Here is a 21,138-nt window from a genome sequence, read left to right as displayed (position 1 = left end):
CTTGAACTGCATCACAGCACCCCGCTACCACGGTCTCTACTGGGCCAAATCCCCACATATGGTGGAGGATGCGGGCAGTTCAAAAGACACACACCTGAAAGGCTCGCTACATCCTGCAACATTGCATGGCCTGGGTGAAAGCAGCAGGCAAATTGCAGGATAAAGCCAAGATGGAGGCTTATCTCACTGTGTTCGAGCGAGTAGCTGAGCGAGAGGAGTTACCAGCTGAGCAGTGGGCAGATGTCCTGGCGCCGTTCCTGACAGGCGAATCGCAGAAGGCCTACTACGACCTGAGTGAAACGGAGGCCCGTGAGTACCCCCAGCTAAAGGCGGAGATTCTGGCTCGTCTTGGGGTCACCGTTCAAGATCGTTCCAGACGGGTCCACCAGTGGGCATACTCTGAAAAACTACCCCCGCGCTCCCAAATGCATGACCTGATCCATCTTGTCCGGAAGTGGCTACAACCCGAGGACTGCACCCCAGCACAGATGGTCGAGAGAGTGGTTCTTGACAAGTTCACCCGTTCTCTGCCCTCTCGGCTCCAGCGGTGGGTTGGACAGGCCGGTCCCACAAATGCTGAGGAACTCGTGTCCCTAGTAGAGAGATATCGGGCTACGGAGGATCTTCTACTTATCCCTCCCACACGAAGCAGTGCCAGTGACAAGGCCATTAAACCATCTGGTAAGACTGCTACTGCAGAAAAAGGGAAACAGGTCAGGTTGGGAGGGGGTACACTGGGGGGCTTGGATACACAGAAACCCAGTGAGGCTCGTGACAGAGGTCATAGCCGTATCCAGTGCTGGCGATGCCATGAAATGGGCCATATTGCTGCCAACTGTCCCCTGTCAGTGGAGCCAATGGACTGCAACCAGACCCGGCGAATGTCACTGTTTGCCCGGCCAGTTCTGGCTGCCGAGTCAGTCACGGATGCAGAACCCCAAGTGTGTATGGTCACAATCTGTGGTCACACGGTGGAAGCCTTGCTAGACTCAGGGAGTCTGGTTACCCTGGTGCGGGGAACTTTGGTTGATCCTGGACGGTACAGTGGGCGTAAAGTGGGAGTGTTATGTATACATGGGGACACTCGCGAATATCCCACTGCTGTCATCAACCTACATACCCCTTGTGGTACTGTTACCCATGAAGTGGGGGTGGTGGGGACCCTGTTTCCTGAGGCTATTATCGCCAGAGACTTACCGGTGTTTTGGGACCTCTGGAGACGAAGACCCACCTCAGGTGCTGTTGCAGATAATGGACGTCAAGTATGTCCGGCCTTGGCCCCTGAACCCTTTGAGGCCGATGTACCCACACCAGCAGTAGGGGTGACCCCAGGTGATGAATTCTCTCCCCTAGAGGTCCTAGCTGGTGAGGTCGAGGGCCACGAGGAGGTGGCCGACATGCCGGACCTTGAGTTTTCCCGTGAGAATTTTGGGGCTGCACAGCTACAGGACCCTACCTTGTTTAAAGCACGGGAGAATGTTAAGGTGATAAATGGGGTACTCCAAATACCAGGGGCTGACAAAATATACCCCCGAATGGTGATTGTTGGGGAGCTGTTGTACAGGGTCGACCAGATACGGGGTGAGGAGGTTGAGCAACTTGTAGTACCCCAATCTCACCGTAGGCTGGTGCTAGAGTTGGCACACAAACATATGCTGGGAGGGCACTTAGGTGCTGAGAAGACCCGGGAGAGGATCCTGCAGAGATTTTTCTGGCCCGGGGTGTGGGAGGAGGTAAACCGGTATTGTAGCTCCTGCCCTGAGTGTCAACTTACTGCCCCGGTGTCCCACTTCAGGAGTCCTTTGGTCCCGCTACCAATCATAGAGGTGCCATTTGAACGGATTGCAATGGATCTGGTTGGCCCCATATTCAAATCCTCAAGGGGGCACCAATACATCCTGGTTATCCTGGACTACGCTACGCGGTATCCCGAGGCGATTCCCTTAAGGAACACCTCCTCCAAAAACATTGCTAGGGAGCTGTTCCAGGTATTCTCCCGTACCGGCCTCCCCAAGGAAATCTTGACTGACCAGGGTACCCCATTCATGTCTAGGGTAATGAAGGAGATGTGTAAGTTACTGCAGGTTAAACAGCTCCGCACCTCTGTGTATCATCCTCAGACAGATGGCCTAGTCGAGAGGTTTAACAAGACCTTGAAGGGGATGCTAAAGAGGGTGGTCAGCAAGGATGGGAAGGACTGGGATTGTTTGTTGCCCTATTTGATGTTTGCCATAAGTGAAGTTCCCCAGTCCTCCACGGGTTTCTCACCCTTTGAGCTGTTATATGGCCGTTCCCCACGTGGGCTTTTGGATGCAACCAAGGAGACCTGGGAACAGGAGAGGACCCCCCACCGTAGTGTGATAGAACACGTCTCCCTTATGCAGGACCGCATAGCGGCGGTAATGCCCCTTGTAAAGGAGCACATGACAAGGGCACAAGAGGCCCAGTCTAGGGTCTACAATAGGTCAGCCAGACTCAGGACCTTTAACCCAGGCGACAGAGTGCTAGTTCTGGTGCCCACCGTTGAGAGCAAGTTCTTGGCAAAATGGCAAGGACCATATGAGGTCATGGAGAAAGTAGGGGAGGTAACCTACAAGGTATCTCAGCCGGGGAGGAGGAAACCCGAACAGATATACCACGTGAACCTCCTAAAGCCATGGAGGGAAAGAGAGTCCCTGATGGCCGTGGGAGTAGAAAAAGCGTCTGTCCCCAAGAAGGGGACACCGGAGGTAGGTGTACCCGATGCCAAGGTGCCTGAAGTACGGATCTCGGAGTCCCTCTCCAGGGCCCAGATTCAGGAAGCGAAGGAGTTTGTGCTCCGAAATGTGGATGTGTTCTCTAAGTTACCGGGACGTACTTCAGTCATCAAGCATGATATCATAACCGAACTCCACATCCGGGTACACCAAAAACCCTACCGGGTCCCTGAAGCGCGCCGGCTTGCCATATCCGAAGAAGTCAGGCAGATGTTAGACCTGGGGGGGTTATCGAGGAGTCTAAAAGTGACTGGTCGAGTCCTATTGTGTTGATTCCCAAACCTGATGGTTCCCTACGGTTCTGCAATGACTTTAGGAAGTTGAACGAGGTGTCCAAATTTGATTCTTATCCCATGCCCAGGGTTGACGAGTTGATAGAACGACTTGGACAGGCTAGATTCTTCTCCACCCTTGACCTGATGAAAGGGTATTGGCAGGTACCCCTTACTGACAGGGCCAAAGAGAAGACCGCTTTTGTTACTCCTGATGGGCTTTTTCAGTACATGGTACTCCCCTTTGGGCTACATGGGGCTCCCGCCACATTCCAGAGGTTAATGGATCTCGTCCTAAAACCTCACCGGAGATATGCCTCGGCCTACCTGGATGACATCATAGTTTATAGTAACGATTGGGAGAGTCACCTGGCCAAGGTGCAAGCAGTGGTAGACTCCCTGAGGGCAGCAGGGTTGACAGCGAACCCCCAAAAATGTGCACTGGGTCTGGAAGAGGCCCGTTACCTGGGGTACCGTATTGGGCGAGGTGTCATCAAACCCCAAGTAAATAAAGTGGAGGCGATCCAGCAGTGGCCACGACCTATGAGCAAGAAGCAAGTGAGGGCTTTCCTAGGCATAGTGGGCTATTATCGCCGATTTTGCTACCATAGCGGCACCCCTGACTGACCTGACCAAGGGTAGCAGGGCGGTGATGGTAAAGTGGAGTGAAGAGGCTGAGGGTGCGTTTCAGCGACTTAAGACGGTTTTGTGCGAGGGACCGGTACTGATCACCCCTGACTTCACCAAGACCTTTATTGTGCAGACTGACGCTTCTGACGTGGGCTTAGGGGCTGTCCTGTGCCAAGTAGTGGAGGGTGAGGAACATCCCGTGACCTTCCTGAGTCGCAAGCTCACACCTCCTGAGAAGAACTATAGCATAGTTGAGAGGGAGTGCTTGTCGATAAAGTGGGCTCTGGAATCCCTGAGGTATTACTTGATAGGGCGACAGTTTACACTAGTGACCGATCACTCTCCCCTCACCTGGATGAGTCAGGCCAAAGAGAGGAACGCCAGGGTCACAAGGTGGTTCCTAATGTTGCAGAATTTCAAATTCACGGTAGAACATCAAGCAGGAAAGCTGCATGGGAATGCCGATGCCCTGTCTCGTACCCACTTCCTGATGGCCAAAAGTGTTCGCCCCCACAGGGTCAAACAGAGGGGGAGGGTATGTGAGACACTGAAGGGGTTAACTGTGGATGGGCGGTATGTTTCCCCTAGGTTTTGCTATTATGCAAGGCCTTAGTGCTGAGGTTGGGTGTCCAGCACCTTGGACACAGGTGATGGGAGCAGCCCAATCAGTTTTTTTTTAAACCGCTCAGCAGAGCTGGAAGGGTTGTCTCTCTCTGGAAGGAGGCTGGAGAGCACACAGCCCTGACCTCTGTGCCTGGAGCAGTCAAGTGATTTTGTATAGTGGTGAGTTAGTGAACACCTGTATAGTTAGCACCCTGACGGGTAGGATTTTTGTTTGTTTAATGCCTGAATGTAAAGGCTGTTTTATTTTGCTTCTACAATAAACGCAGGCGAGACCTGTTTTGGACTGTACTTTGGTGTCACTGTCTTGAACTGCATCACAGCACCCCGCTACCACGGTCTCTACTGGGCCAAATCCCCACACAGCGTATATATGTCGTTGTAGCGACACCGTTATTTTTAATGCATAAGTTAGTTACTATTTTAACTTTAAAGTTTTGAATAAAGTTTTTTTTTTTGTCACTATTTTAACTTTAAAGTTTTAAATGGAGTTTTTTTTTTGTCACTATTTTAACTTTGAAGTTTTAAATAAAGTTTTTTTTTTTTTGGATACTTACATAGACAGGCGATCGCTATATAAACACACTATATGCACAGTGACACAAATTCCCTGACGAAGAAGGCAGCAGCCTTCGAAACGCGTAGGAAGAAGTTTTGTCTTTCTGGACTTACCGTACCGGGTGACTTCACCACACGGATTGCAATCAGAACTGTGTATGGAGCAGTAGCCACCGGCCGGGGCTCTACTCCACGTGCAAACACTAGCGATCCTCTATGAACATCCAGTTTGGATTACCTGTGGAAAGAAACCCTTCTGGACAACCATAATCGTGGACTTTACCATATTTCCGGATTCCAGCACCAAAAGGGACTGTATCCACTTCAGACCAGGAGGTTCGGTTTCCACCATCACCAGGTATCCACTTATATTTAATAGCAAATTACCATCTAGACCCCAAAATACCACATTTTTTATCACTTGTTAGAGTGTTTGGCGCAGGTACATTTTGTTTTTAGTAGCTCCACTAGTTGGATCTATACTCAAGTTGGGGTGCAGGTCACCACCTTTGTTACCAGCGACTTCAGCCTATTGTCCAGTGTTTGCGCTGACTCATTTCTGTTATTTGGTGTTAAATGGAAAACAATGCCTCCTTTTGCTACCTTAAAAGGCAGCCCCCTTAACATCAAGTATGACCTACAAGAAGTCTAAAAACATGATGTGGGATTAAGCCAAACCAGTATATCTATTCCATAAGGAACAGACTCCCAACTGTAGACAGCACTGTTTCGACCTGATTGGGTCTCCGCAGTACAGTGTAGGGAGCTGATTTGGCTATGTGAGAGGCTATTGACTAGAATGGCAATATATAAACCTTCCCAAAAACCCACAATGAGCAACTCAGTTTTCTCCAAATTTGAGTACCTCCAGAGCCATGTGCAACATCCCCCACCGGGGCCTAGCCTTTTCTCGGGGCCTGGAGTCAGCCGGGGCCCGCAGTACCTGAGTGGCTGGCGGTTGCGGCCTAGGCACGCTAGTGTCACGGTGCTTGATATGGGGAACCGGAGGGCTGTCCTACAGCCTGGCAGGTCTCCAGCAGGGTGGTGTTGGCAAGAAATGATGAGGGAGAGGCTGCTATAGCGGATCTCCCTGGGGCAACCCTTTGGTGTTTAGAGTATAAGTCTCTGTGTGGTGGACAGGGTGCCTGTGATGGTGTCAGCCGTAGTAGCAGGGACCAGACGGAGGCAGAGGTTGAACAAAAACAACTTACAGTTCTTTATTGGAACCGACAGGAACCGCAGCAACGTGCCTTTAACAGAATGGTGGAGTGCTGAGATGCAGCTGGAGGGAGCCACAGGATGTAGAGCGCCAGCCTGGATGCAGAGGGCAGGCTGGGAGGTAGCTGTGTCCCAGTAGGATGCTTCAGCTTGTCCTGGGTTGCTTCAGGTATCACCCTTAAAGGTAGGATGATACCCCTTTCCTCACTATACTAGCTATTAGTTCCACTCTTCAGGCAGGGGCTAGGCTCTTCCTGCTCTGGTCTGGTATGCTAGCTGTATAGAGTTTATACTGGAGTAACTCCAGTCTGCTACTGCAGACTCCTGGGTCTGACTGCTCTCTACTAGTGTTCTGCAGACCCTCTGGTCTGACTGGAACTGAGCTCTAGAACATTCCTGGCCAGGGGTTTTGTTACTCCCACTGGTCAGGTGGTGGCTACTCCTCCACTTACATCTCAGCTTACAATACATTAGGATAGTACATGTGATGACACATTTTACATCACATCAAAGAACTTAACTCCTGCCTTACCAGGCAGGATCTACCACTGCAATGTTCCCCTGTGTCCTATAAGGACTATGTAGTGTGATGTAGTGACATGCTGTGGGGCTGACTAGACCCTACACAGGCTGCAAGCTACATGGTGGGACGTATTCGCAACCACTCCTCCGCCTTGCATCGGCGAGGGTGTTGCACATGGCATGGCATCTAAACTCACCTGTGTCACCCCCTTTTCCAGAAATATCACCTGGCTGTGTTCCTTGTCCCACCCACCTAGAATACACACAGATGGTTGCTGAGCCTGCACCCTGCACACTTATACTTGGCGTCCCCCATCTACAGGGCCCAGCAGACTCCTTTCTTAAACCTGTCTGATGTGCCCCCTGCTCTGGCCCCATCGGTTGCCGCTTTGGATTTCCCTTTGCCACAGCTGGACCCCCATACAACCCCTGACTCCCCCCTCACCCAGAGGGAAATATGTTTATGATCCGATGGCAGGTTAGGTTGCACTGCCATACGCTGCCTAATCTGCTCATCGTATTCTAAGCAGGCCATGCACCCATAAGTGTTATGTGTCTCCCAGATTGTGTCCAAATAATAGAAAAGACCAGAGCAACACTCTGAATATTTCTTATCCACTACACTACCCGTGTAGTGTTGCCATCTGGCGAAAAGCCAAAGCCACTCATCCTGACGCAGGAGCTTGCCCCGGTGCTGGTCCCAGCGTGCCCAAATCAAAGATGCTGCTCTCTGCGTCACACATTACCTGCGGGGGAAAAAGCAGAGCGGGGACTCCGCACACATCATCAGCTCTGCCAGCAAGCATGGCGGGTGTAGCAACCTGACTAACCCCACTGCTGACAGGGTGCACCAAATCAACTGGTACCCCAGAAGCAGCAACTAACCCGTCCTTTAACTTCTCTCCCAGCTTCCAGCACGTTTCGCGTTCCCATTCTATATGGGAGGGTAGATGGGAGACACAAGGTGAGGAAGCATTGCAAAGGGGTTATTGCATGTTGTAGGCAATTCTATACAGATATGTTTTCAGATGACAGCCCACCGAAGGAGCCACACTTTTCAGTACATGCTTGTGATGGGAATTACGGCTCTTCTTAGTGAGCTGGCTCATTAGGGTCCGCTCACTAAGAAGAGCCAAATGACACATCACTAGTACATGCAGAAGAGCAGCAGCAGATGAGGAGAGGACACAGACAGAATGAATAAAAATGGCTGAATGTAATAATATGATCAGTGATGCATCTAAAACATGAATAAATATAATGTGGACACGCAATTGACATTGTATGTGGATGAGTATAGCGATGAATGGTGTAAATAAGAAGTATGTATTAGAGCTTATGCACTGACCCATATTTAGAAACGGCATCTAAGCAATTGTCCCCATGACATGAGTACAGATATGATTGTAAAAGTGATAGAGTGAGAAATGACCTGATGAGAAAATATTAGATAAGTGTGTAGATTACAGAATGTAAATGAATGGATAAAAATGCTAATTGACCTGTAAAGAATACTAAGGCAAGTGATTGATGCCATATAGCCGTTGTGAGGACATCATTTAAAAAAAGCACTTAAGAATCTGAAGATCCTAGAAAAATGTGATGCAACTGCAACATGGAGAAAAAGGGTGAATATGTGTGGGTGAATGAGAAGTTGCAGTAAATAATAAATAGTTGCAGTACACTTATTTATAGCAGGATGTATGCACAATTAAAATGTGACTTTTAATAATATCACCTTAAAATGCCATAACTGGCCAACAAACCAGCACAAGATTAAAACCATACAAAAAGCCAAGCCCCTTTACCTCAGGGTCAGTCCAAAACATTATATGCAGGGAAACATTAGAGAGTACAATGAAAAGGCTCAGATTTCACCAATCTTCTTGTTCGTTGACAGGTAGTCGAGGGGTGAGGACCCTGGATCCTGGGTGAACTAATTCACTCTACAATGACACTGGTGCCTGAGCCCCAGTGTGGCCTATTAGACCCTACACCTATTACAGGGTAAACATGTACAAAAGAATCCCTACGCGTTTCATGCACTAGTATAAAGCCATCATATAATACCTATTCACATAAAATTTCCTTCCTTTTATGGCACTATAAAAATCTCCTTTTTATAGTGCCCCCACAGAAGCAGAATGAAAATATAGTCGAACGTGAGGTTCAACTGTGCTGTTGTGCATGACCTCCTGCAATGCAATTAACATTATAATTGCATGTGCCTGTGCCACTAAGGAGGCATACCTGAAGGAGGCCCCATTTTCGGGCCAGTGAGTGCATGTGATTGTGTCATGGTGCCACCTCTGCCACATACATTCCCATAGAGCCCTGTTGCAATAACTAATGGTTCCATTTTGCTGTGCAGATCGTGTATTTATTAGACATCACAAGGACTCATTTTTATGTGTTCTCTTCCACATATATTTACAAGTATATAACTAAGCCCCTATACTATTTGGTAAATTGCTTTTGTTATATCATCTTTATAGAAAGATGACATGTATATTGTGAGCATGGTTACCCAGAAGGAGGATATAATTCTGTTCTGCAGTTTCTAAACCAGCCACAAGATGTCTTTACTAAACTATTCAAAATTAATTGGTATACTGCAAGGAAATAAATGCTTACATTTTTAACACGTTTGTATTTATTGATAGTTAAAACACATTGGGGCACATTTACCAAGGGTCCGAACACCGCATTTTCGTCGGGTTTCAGGATTTTTTTCAGATTTGCCCTGAATTGCCCCAAGTTTTTGGCGCACGCGATCGGATTGGCGGCTTGCATATGACACAAATCTGGGGGCATGGACGTCGGACAACCCAACTGATTCAGACAAACCGCGGAATTTAAAAACCAAATTGTGTCGCAAGATCAGCACTCACATGCCCTGGGAAGAAGAAGGTGAACTCCGACGGACCTCAGCGGGGGAAGCGACAGATGCAGGAAATTGGACGCACGATCTTAGTGAATTGCGGCAGACCTGAAGCCTCGTTGGACGTTCCGGATCGGCGGCGTCAATGGGAGGGGTAAGTAAATGTGCCCGATTCTGTCAACATGTTTCTCCTATTAACCTTTTAAGGTTCATGTTAACCACTAAGAGATAAAACATTTTTATTTAACCACCATGCAAAAAAACAAAATAAAAAGATAAAGAAACATAGATCCCAAAAAGGTGCCACTAAAAACTACAACTTGTCCCCCTAAAAACAAGCCCAAAACACAACTACCCTAGAATGAAAAATACATCAAGTAAAAAAACACTTAAAAAAAAAAAATCATACAAATTTGGTGTTTCCATATTTGTATTGATCTAGAGCAGTGATGGCGAACCTTTTGGATACAGAGTGCCCAAACTACAACCAAAATACACTTATTTACTGTGAAGTGCCAAAATGGCATATTAAGCAGTAACTTATTGCTACCTGTTCTTCCACATCTTTCAATCGTATTTGCCCCCTGAGGCCATCAATACAGTTGAAAGAAAGAGGGCAAATTCAGACTCTCGTTATAGCTTCTCTCCAGGGTCTCTCTGCAGAGGAAGAATGGTGGGTCCAGAATGAGGACCTATAAAGGTATTGCAGTTCAGTCAACACCTTCTCACTTGCAGTTCCAAACAGCCAATGAAGTGTCACTTTGAAATAGTGCTGAGAGCAGCATCTCTTAAGTTGCCTGGGACTGCAGGAAGATTTGGTGGATTTGGTCCTATTTGGGGAACTCTGTCCTGGGGTGATGGCCTGAGTGCCCACAGAAATGGCTCTGTGTGCCACTTCTGGCACCAGTGCCATAGGTTCGCCATCACTGATCTAGAGAATAAAGTTAACCTGTTCTTTATACCACATAGTGAACACCATAAATGAAATGGAATAAAAGGTGTAAATTTTTCCCTCATTTAATAGGGTTTCATTACAAGTCTGATTTGCATGCTGATTTTGCACATGCAACTTTAACCTTTTTCTTACACCTGTGATTTTACATTATTTCCGTATTATGTTTTGTATAAATTTTTTGTAATTTTGTATTAAAGGGGTTTTTCCCACAAAGGCAAGTTAGGCCCCATCCATGGGACCCCTCATTTTTGGACCCCTCATTTTCATGATCACGATCCCTCACTATCCCTATCCCATGGATAAGGCTTAAGTTGTCTTCGTGGGAAAACCCCTTTAATACAATAACTTCAAAGAATTGTGTAACAAGCTGCAGCTAATAAAAATGGTGCACACCTCTAGAGCAGTGCAGAGTGTGCCAGATTATTGAAGACCGTGCAACAATATTTAACAATCTGGCGCACCCAGCACAATCGTGAGGCAAACTGCACTTAGTGCACTTTACCTCATTATTACATACATATGTATAAACTCATACAAACTTAATCATAAAACTGTGAATACCAAAAAAAGAGAGAAAACCAAATACTAAATGAACTGCTACTATTACTAATCAAAAACATCCAATACCAATAGAAGTATATAGGATCCAAAATAAATCATACTTCGTACTACTCAATTCAATGTAATCAATATACAAACTTTATTAACTGGCCATCAAAAAAGAAAATATTAAAAACACACATTAAAATCCACAAGACCAAAAGATGGCAGGTGCATCGCTTCGGCGCATGCGCGCGTCTTGGTGGTGGCGCCGGACTTCCGGTTCACGATGACACGCCCTGGGTAATATGATTGTTTACAGCCGAAATTGGATACACTGTGACTTGTCTGATACTTGGATAGTGTTTACCATGTATTGTAATACTGTTGACCATCGCCACACTTTTGGTCTTGTGGATTTTAATGTGTGTTTTTAATATTTTCTTTTTTGATGGCCAGTTAATTAAGTTTGTTTATTGATTACATTGAATTGAGTAGTACGAAGTATGATTTATTTTGGATCCTATATACTTCTATTGGTATTGAATGGTTAATCATAAAACTGTCCCGAGAGAGGTTTTTGGTTATAATTTACACATACGCATCACATGCTTGTACATGTATTTATGAAGTGTTTACGCCAGTTTTGTGTCACATCTGCACTATGTCCGCCATGACACAAAATTCTGCACCTGAAGGGGCGTTCTGCACTGAGTTGCACCGGCCTCCACATTTATGCTGAAAGTCTGACATACTTGTGGAGCACGCCCATTAAACTGAGTGCACTAGAGAAAAAAACATCAAAGATCATGTGTCCAGGCACCTCCTCCTCTATGCCGGGCCTGCTATTCACTACGGAGGCCGGGGAACTTCCTCCTCTCTGCAGGCAGTGTCACCAGTCAGCTTTGTAAAATGAAAAGTAATCCGAAATTATTTCTCACAGCAATCAGCAAAATGTCGGCCATTAATTGTGCACAAATATGTATCCAAATACATTTTGAAATTATATATATATATATATATATATACACAAACAAACTTTTTGTGCTAATGGTAATTTACTCACAAGTATAAACTCTTTCCATTTATACCTTATAAGTACATGTACTGATCTGTTCCACACTATCCTATTGTTACTAGTTATTTTAACGCTTTACTGTGCTTCTTGCTCAACCATAGCTGTGTAAAGGGTGGGTCATCCAGCTGTCCCAAAATGAAATCGCTCACATTTCTAATGTTGGCTCATATGAAATGCTTTACGTTTGATGGATAAAGAGGGATGTTCAGCATGTTTGGTATTTCAAGCATTTCACAAGATGAAACAGTATCAGGGTATGAGTATGATAATTGTGCAAACACATGCAAAGTGGGGAAGAATAACAAAAACATCATGGGATACATGCATCCAAAGTGTTATACATGATATAATGATCTATCATAAGCACTTAGATTCCAGCTTTTTATTGGTTGTGCAATGGTCTCACATTCTGACTGTGGGATCACATGCCATTTTTACCACAATGGATTATTTCTATACTTCATCAATTACTATTAGAAATGAGCGAGTATACTCGTCCGAGCTTGATGCTCGTTTGAGTATTAGTGTACTCTAAACGGCTCGTTGCTCGGACGAGTATTTCGCCTGCTCGATAACGAGTTTTCACTTAACGAAACACAGTGAAGAACACAGTGAAAACAGGGAACACAGAAAACACAGTGAACACAGGATCATTTAAGTGAAGAACACTGTGAAGAACACATTGCAGATGTTTCCGTACATCTGCTAACGTATCAGAAGACATTAGTGCCGGAAAGGTGTTCCAATATGTGTGAAAATCTTCACACATATTGTTCTTCACATACTATTGTGAAGAACACCATTCAGCACTCGTGTCTTCGGATAAGTTAGCAGATGTACGGAAACATCTGCAATGTGTTCTTCAGTGAAGAACACATTACAGATGTTTCCGTACATCTGCTAACTTATCAGAACACATTAGTGCAGAAAGGTGTTCTTCACAATAGTATGTGAAGTAGGGGACCACCTGTATACTGAAATAAAAGTCCTGACGCTGAGTAGGTACACAACACAAAGTATATTGTGTTTGTAAAACAGACTCAAATAACAAAAGATTGTCTACAATGGTGGTAGTCAACTTAAGATATCTTAACCACCCCCAATAATTCATCAAAGGGCCACATATCCTCAATGCTTATTTAATAAAGAAAGGTTAACACTGTCCACCAAAAATAAACTGGGAATCAAGTACCCAGCACAAATCCCACAAGACCAAGAAAAAACTCTTAACCCCCTTAATGGTGAGGGCTAGTTTTCTGTGTAACAAATTCTGGGCTTGGATTTTAAAGCTTTCACTGTGTGCCCCAAATAACATGCCTCCTTTATTCTGTAGGTCGGTGCAATCACGGAGATACCAAATTTATATATGTTTTTTAATGTTTGATGTTATCATATATTGCCATACTACGGTATATTTGTACATTATCTATTACAATGTTCAAATCACATATTGCTATAGATATCCTAAAACAAGACAGCCTTTGTACAACCCAAGGCTGTCATGGTAACAGATCGCTGCTCCCCGATATCATGGGGATTGGCGATCTAAGACAATATGGTTGCGCCCACATCAATCAAAGGAATAACACCCTCGCAGATGTTATCGGTGGATGTTTGCTGCAATATGCCTGTGAGCCCTCTCCATACACCTGCAGGTATGGAACTAAATGTTACAAATAATTTAACACTAATCCCAGATAAACTGCATGCCCACTTTATATTTAATTATATCTTATATCCTGTAATAAAATTGATAAAAACAACTGTAGGGCCTACAATCCATTTTTGAGGGCCTACACTCCCCGCTCCTCTTTCTCACCACCCCCCCCCGCTCCGCTCGCTCACCGCTCCCCGTTCCACTCGCTCATCCCCCCCCCCCCCGTACGAAACATGCTCCCGCCAACCCCCCCCTTCCCGGCCGAATAAGCGACCGACCGACTACCCCCCCCCCCCGGCGAACAAGCACTGGCAAGACCCCCCAACCCGCCCGAACAAACAGGCACCCGGTCAACCCTAACAGGTAAGTATATACATATGTGTTTTTCTGTGTGTATATATGTATATACAGTGTATATGTGTATATATGTATATACAGTGTAAATGTGTATATATGTATATACAGTGTATTTATGCATCTACTGTGTATATGTGTATATACAGTGTATATACAGTGTATATGTGTATATACAGTGTATATGTGTATATATGTATATACTGTGATTTTATGCATCTACTGTGTATATATGTATATACATTCATCTACTGTGTAAATGTGTATATATGTATATGCTGTGTATATATGCATCTACTGTGTATATGTGTATATATGCATCTACTGTGTATATGTGTATATATGTATATACTGTGTATATATGCATCTACTGTGTATATGTGTATATATGCATCTACTGTGTATATGTGTATATATGTGTATATGTGCATCTACTGTGTATATGTGTATATATGTATATACTATGTATGTATGCATCTACTGTGTATATGTGTATATATGTATATACTGTGTATATATGCATCTACTGTGTATATACTGTGTATATATGCATCTACTGTGTATATATGCATCTACTGTGTATATGTGTATATACCGTGTATTTATGCATCTACTGTGTATATATGTATATACTGTGTATATATTCATCTACAGTGTATATGTGTATATACTGTGTATTTATGCATCTACTGTGTATATATGTATATACTGTGTATATATTCATCTACTGTGTATATGTGTATATACTGTGTATTTATGCATCTACTGTGTATATATGTATATACTGTGTATTTATGCATCTACTGTGTATATACTGTGTATAGATGCATATACTGTGTTTATACACGCATATATTTATATAAATATATATGTGTGTACATTTATATATATGTGAATGATGTGGTTTTTGTATATACTGTGTATATGGAATGTATGTATATACGGTGTATGTAGCGGGGTTACTGGGGATGAGGTAGCTGTATGTAGCGGTGTTACTGGGGATGAGGTGGCTGTATGTAGCTGTGTTACTGGGGATGAGGCGGCTGTATGTAGCTGTGTTACTGGGGATGAGGTGGCTGTATGTAGCTGTGTTACTGGGGATGAGGTGGCTGTATGTAGCTGTGTTACTGGGGATGAGGCGGCTGTATGTAGCGGTGTTATTGGGGATGAGGCGGCTGTATGTAGCGGTGTTATTGGGGATGAGGCGGCTGTATGTAACTGTGTTACTGGGGATGAGGCGGCTGTATGTAGCTTAGTTACTCGGGGGCGAGGCGGCTGTATGTAGCTGTGTTACTGGGGGGGAGGCGGCTGTATGTAGCTGTGTTACTGGGAGCGAGGCGGCTGTATGTAGCTTAGATACTCGGGGGCGAGGCGGCTGTATGTAGCTGTGTTACTGGGGGGGAGGCGGCTGTATGTAGCTGTGTTACTGGGAGCGAGGCGGCTGTATGTAGCTTAGATACTCGGGGGCGAGGCGGCTGTATGTAGCTGTGTTACTGGGGGGGAGGCGGCTGTATGTAGCTGTGTTACTGGGGATGAAGCGGCTGTATGTAGATTTGTTACTGGGGTGAGGCGGCTGTATGTAGCGGTGTTACTGGCGACGAGGCGGCTGTATGTAGCTGTGTTACTGGGAGTGAGGCAGCTGTATGTAGCTGTGTTACTGGGGTGAGGCGGCTGTATGTAGCTGTGTTACTGGGGATGAGGCAGCTGTATGTAGCTCTGTTACTGGGGTGAGGCGGCTGTATGTAGCTGTGTTACTGGGGTGAGGCGGCTGTATGTAGCTGTGTTACTGGGGGTGAGGCGGCTGTGTATAGCTGTGTTACTGGCAGTGAGGCGGTTTTATGTAGCTGTGTTACAGCTGGGATAGTGGAAAGGAAGCAGGAGGACGTGTGTGTACGCTACACTTAGTGGGGGCCTCCACCAGATTTTGCGCCCAAGGGCCCCCACCAACCTTAATCCGGCCCTGGTACCTAATGCAAGTCAGACTACCTCAGAACGCATTAGTACTGAGAAGTGGTCTGCGGTCCCCACCTCCTGAACCACTCCTTTATTGAGTATGTCTTGCTAAATGCCTGTGAATTTGAATGTCAATCAGTATGGCTTCCTAAGTGAACAGTTTGATTTTCACAGAAAAATTATGAAAAATGTGATGCTTTTCGAACTACATTGGTAAGTTCATATGGAGGATAAACAGTGAAAGGTGAGTAGTTTCAAAAGGGTTTATTGGAAATCTTATCAATAAAAAAAGGTTACACATCATAGTCCGTAACCCCAACCCCCTCTCAAGAGTAGGGAACGCTCAGCCCATATATAACATCGCATCTACCTCTTGACCGGATATCCTCAATTCCTAACTCTTCTTCTCAAATCCAGATGACGGCAAACCTTTTAAGAGCCCTAACTCCAAAAGCCACTTATTTACTGCAAAATGCAGACACAGCAATCGAAACAGTAACTTACTGCTCACTATTCTTCCACAAGTTTTTATCACCCTTTCAGATAATGCATAATGCAGCACACACACACCTCTGAAAAATGCTCTACTTTTGCAAGTCACACACAAAAATCGCCACATAAAAGTCTATGGAGACACATCAAAACCGGTCTGAGACACATGTGAGTGCAGAGCACAGTCATCGATCTTTTTCATGCACAATGTCCTCCGACATATGCTCGCCCGGACTTTGCCCACGCCCATTGTTTTTGGGCTAACTGCTGTTACAATGGCTAGCACACGCCCCATAGTTTTTTCTAGGCTCATGCACGCCGACTTGCCGGCCACCAATTGTGGAGTAGATCCTATTCCTGCCCATGTTGTCACGCACCGATCGCTCGTGGTCTACAAACCACAATCCATGGCTTATAATGCTTGTGATGACATATGAATATAAGTCCTCAATATCATGTGATCCAACATCCCACAAATCAGCTGATGAACCCATAATGAAACAAGACGCAAACAGCTCTATTTTCTGTATTTGGCTACACAGGGTGCATTCCTAAATGGCGTTTTTTTTGCGTTTTTAAATGCATCCAAAACTCAAGTGGGAGGGGTTTTGCCTGGAACGCATGCGTTTCATACAAATGCATATGCGTTTTGGTCAAACTCCCTCCCACTTTCGTTTTGGATGCGTTTAAAAACGCCAGAAAAACGGCACGTGGGAAGGCGCCCACAGAGAAAAGCGCAGTCTGCTACCTGTTATGTTCTCTATTGGCTACTGAGAACAGCTGATGTGTGGAGCTGCTGGGTGTTTGACCCACACCAATCTGCTACCATAGATATGAATATTTTTAGCTCAGATAATACCTTTAACCCCCTCTACGGCGCAGAGGTATAAGGGGTGTATGAAGAGGGCTCACGGGCTGAGTCCTCTTCATACAAAGGTGGGGGTTTTTGCATTTAGCAGAAAACCCCCACCGCTAATAACCGCGGTCGGTGCTTGCACCGATCGAGGCTATTAACCATGTCATTGCCGCCGGTGCCGCCACCTATTTTGCGATCGTCGCGCCCCCGAACGTCATCAGGGGGGGCGATTGGTTGCCATGGTAGCCTCGGGTCTTCTTTTGACACGAGGCTACATGGCTTCTGCAGTTTCGTTACAATGAGCCAGTGGCTCATTGTAATGAATGTGCTGCAAAAATGCCATATATTGCAATACAGAAGTATTGCAGTATATGGTAGGAGCGATCTGACCATCTAGGGCAGTGATGGCGAACCTATGGCACGGGTGCCAGAGGTGGCACTCAGAGCCCTCCATATGGGCACCCTTGCCATCACCCCAGGGTAGAGTTTGCCAAACAGGACTAAAGGTCTCTTGTAGTCCCAGGCAGCCCAGAACCCTAGAAGGAAGCTACAATGATTATCCAAACTTCTTCTCCTTCTTTCTACTGTATTGGTGTCCTCAGGTGCCTATACAATTTAAACCTGTGAAAGAGCAGGCAGTAATAAGTTACTGCTTAAATTGTCGCATTGGCACTTTGCAAAAAATATGTGGGATTCGGTTGTAGTTTGGGCACTTGGTGTCTAAAAGGTTTGCCATCACTGATCTAGGGTTAATGTACCCTACATAGTCTAAAAAATAGTGAAAAAAAAAAAAGAAAAAAAAGTTTAAAAAATAAAAAAAATTAATAAAATATTAAAAATTCTAATCACCCCCCTTTCCCTAGAACGGATATAAAACATAATAAACAGTAAAAATCACAAACATATTAGGTATCGCCGCGTCCCAAAATGCCCGATCTATCAAAATATAAAAACGGTGACCTCCGAGGCGGGAAACGGCGCCCAAATGTCCGAAATGCGACTTTTACACCTTTTTACATAACATAAAAAATGAAATAAAAAATGATCAAAATGTCACACAGACCTCAAAATGGTAGCAATGAAAACGTCACCTCATTTTGCAAAAAATGACCCCTCACACATCTCCGTGCACCAAAGTATGAAAAAGTTATTAGCGTCAGAAGATGGCAAAATTTTTTTTTTCTTTTTTGTACACATTCGTTTAATTTTTGAAAATGTATTAAAACACAATCAAAATATAAATTTGGTATCACCGCGATCGCACCGAACCAAAGAATAAAGCTGAGGTGTTATTTTGAGTGCACAGTCAAAGTCGAAAAAACTGAGCCCACAAGAACGTGATGGTTTTTTTTAAATTTTTCCACATTTGGAATTTTTTTTCAGCTTTGCGGGAAAGTAAAATTTGTTACGCACAAAATAAGCCCTCACACAGGTCTGTACACATAAAAATGAAAAAGTTATGGATTTTTGAAGTGGAGAGCGAGAAATGAGCCGAAAAACCCTGCGTCCTTAAGGGGTTAAACTAGATTTTACATCCAAGTTGAAGTAATACAACATGTCAGTGACTGATGGAACTGGTTAGAATTAGACAATAATTACACCCCAATGTATATAACTCTCATAATACGAAATTGAGTGGCCCCATGCATTTGCAACAATACCGGGCCATGTAGCACACCCGCTAGAACACACACAGTCTCCGTTTTGTTACATTTCTATTAAGGTGTCGCCTTATAACTACGTCACCCTGCCAGCCAAGCGTACGAGCGCCCTCTGCCAAACACAATATGGCGGGGTAAGGAGGGGCGGTTCACGCCCTGCTCCCCTGCTCTGGCCGCGCAGGCGCGGTGAGGTGGTCGACTCTGGCACCGTTTCCTCTGTCAGGGCCGCGTCTGCAGAGACAACTGAACAGAGGCCTGGCTGCTTCTGCGGACCAGTAACGGGTCCCATCCCGACCATCTCCATAGAGAAGGATATTGCTAGGACGGGCAGAGTCCACATCCTGTCGCAGCCTGTGCTGCCTCCCGGTTCCGTTATTGTAGCAGCAGACATCGTGATCAGAGGGTCCTGTGCTCTCCACCGGTGGTCGGGACTGCCCCTGCTCTGCATGCATTGTCCCTGTGCTGGGCGCACCACTCTGCCTGTGCATGCTGCAGGGCGCCCCCTCTCCTGTGACTCCATAGAGTGCAGCCTTGCTCCATCCCTCTCTATCTGGGTTCCTGCCTCACCCCCCATTGCTCCTCCACTGGTTGCCCCAATTCAATGGGAGATCCTGGACCTCTGTCCCTCCAGGTGAGCCTGCATGGATGTGTGTATGACCAGTGCCATCTGCCTGTGACAAATGTGCTAAATGATACCAAGTGTGCTGTACATAGGATCCAATGTATATGTGCATGTATAGTGTATGATCATGGCCTTTCCACTGATCTCATACACTAACCCATAATGTGTGAAGTTTGCATTCAGAGAACATGCTGAAATTGTTGACATGTTACATGTCATAGATCGGGGAACAATGGAGCAATTCTTTCCCATTCTTGTGTCCGTCTTGGCTAGTAATTATTGTGAGCCCTGACACAAAGGTGACCAGGCGCTTGTCCTTCATATTCATATGGATACAATCATCCATCCCTGGTTTCTGTAAGAGTACCTGAAGTTTTTGATGCCATCATCTTTATTCTGGATGAGGTATTGTTATAATTGTGACAATGTAGCTTCTATGTTTATGTCCCGGGCAGGTTCTCTTATCTCCAGGGCTGCAGTGTATATCACATGGTAAATAAACCCGTCTGGATTGTAAGGCACTGATAAATGTGTTTGATAAATGCTGCTCACTGAGATTTTTCTGTCGTTGTTAAGCTGAAAAATATAACTAGCAGTGGTTATAGTTTATCATGTAGCAAATGATTCCTAGCGTCACAGAAGATATTTGTCATGGATTTACGTACACTGTATTGGAGCAGATTTGACTGCTTTTACATTAGGTTTTGGTTCATAGACTTCACTGTAGGATTCATCACAGTTGTAAGAAAATAAGATTCTGTATAAACTCTTAAAGTTGACATGTTTCAGAAATGTATTTAAAAAAGTGTGATAAGGCTAAAGGCTGCGGTGGGGGGGGGTGTACACACTTGGGGTCCTTCTCTGAGTAGTCAGTGGGTCATGCGGTGGCAGATGAGGGCCAACATCCAATAGCCCCAAACGTAATCGTGAGGCAGAACAATCACAGAATTCGCCCTCATGTCATGCATCTGGATGGATTCTTACATTTTTCATGAAATTTGAAATGCATCACAATGTATCTTTTCTGGGTCTATAGAGAAGTGGTCACGATGGGGCTTGCAGCATCATAGATTACTGTAATGCAGTGTGTTTCGGTCAGCAGAACCACAGTTGTTCTGGCAAATAAAGTGCTGCAGGCATTCCCCTAAATGCAGTAAAAATAAATAAAAAATCTTTGGTCCTTCATTCAGATTCCATGCGGTTATAAATTGCTGCTACAGATATGTTGAGGTAGTGTAAAGGAAAAATACTCTTATCTTTTTGGGTTATCCACTTTGTTTTTAAAGAATTGTATCAGAATTGCTTTGCAGAAATAAATATATTTTATACTGTACAGGAACATGATGTCAACTATAGAGGAAGGTTGCCTCTTATTTCTCCAGTTATAGTAAGAAGTGGTACCTCCACAGGATAGGTGTAAAGTACCCTACACACGAATGGTTTTGTCTGTGTGCCAACTGATAATTCAGTGGATAGCACGCAGATGTGTTTATATCCATGGGCTCATACACA

The 21,138-nt window shown here is 45.0% G+C and overlaps 1 protein-coding gene across 1 annotated transcript in view; it reads left to right on the top strand.

Moving 5' to 3' along the window:
- The first annotated feature begins 19,121 nt into the window (after positions 1-19,121).
- CSK (C-terminal Src kinase) overlaps positions 19,122-21,138 on the top strand; it is a 60,657-nt gene continuing 58,640 nt past the window's right edge. Inside the window, exon 1 of the mRNA XM_072147897.1 lies at positions 19,122-19,635. The gene's annotated coding sequence lies outside the window, so the exon portion shown is untranslated. The remainder of the gene's footprint in view (positions 19,636-21,138) is intronic.

This window comes from Engystomops pustulosus, chromosome 4, assembly GCF_040894005.1.
Source record: "Engystomops pustulosus chromosome 4, aEngPut4.maternal, whole genome shotgun sequence".
NCBI classification, from domain to species: Eukaryota; Metazoa; Chordata; class Amphibia; order Anura; family Leptodactylidae; genus Engystomops; species Engystomops pustulosus.
The sequence above is the reverse complement of the archived record's forward strand: the minus strand, read 5'-3'. Positions and strand labels throughout refer to the sequence as shown.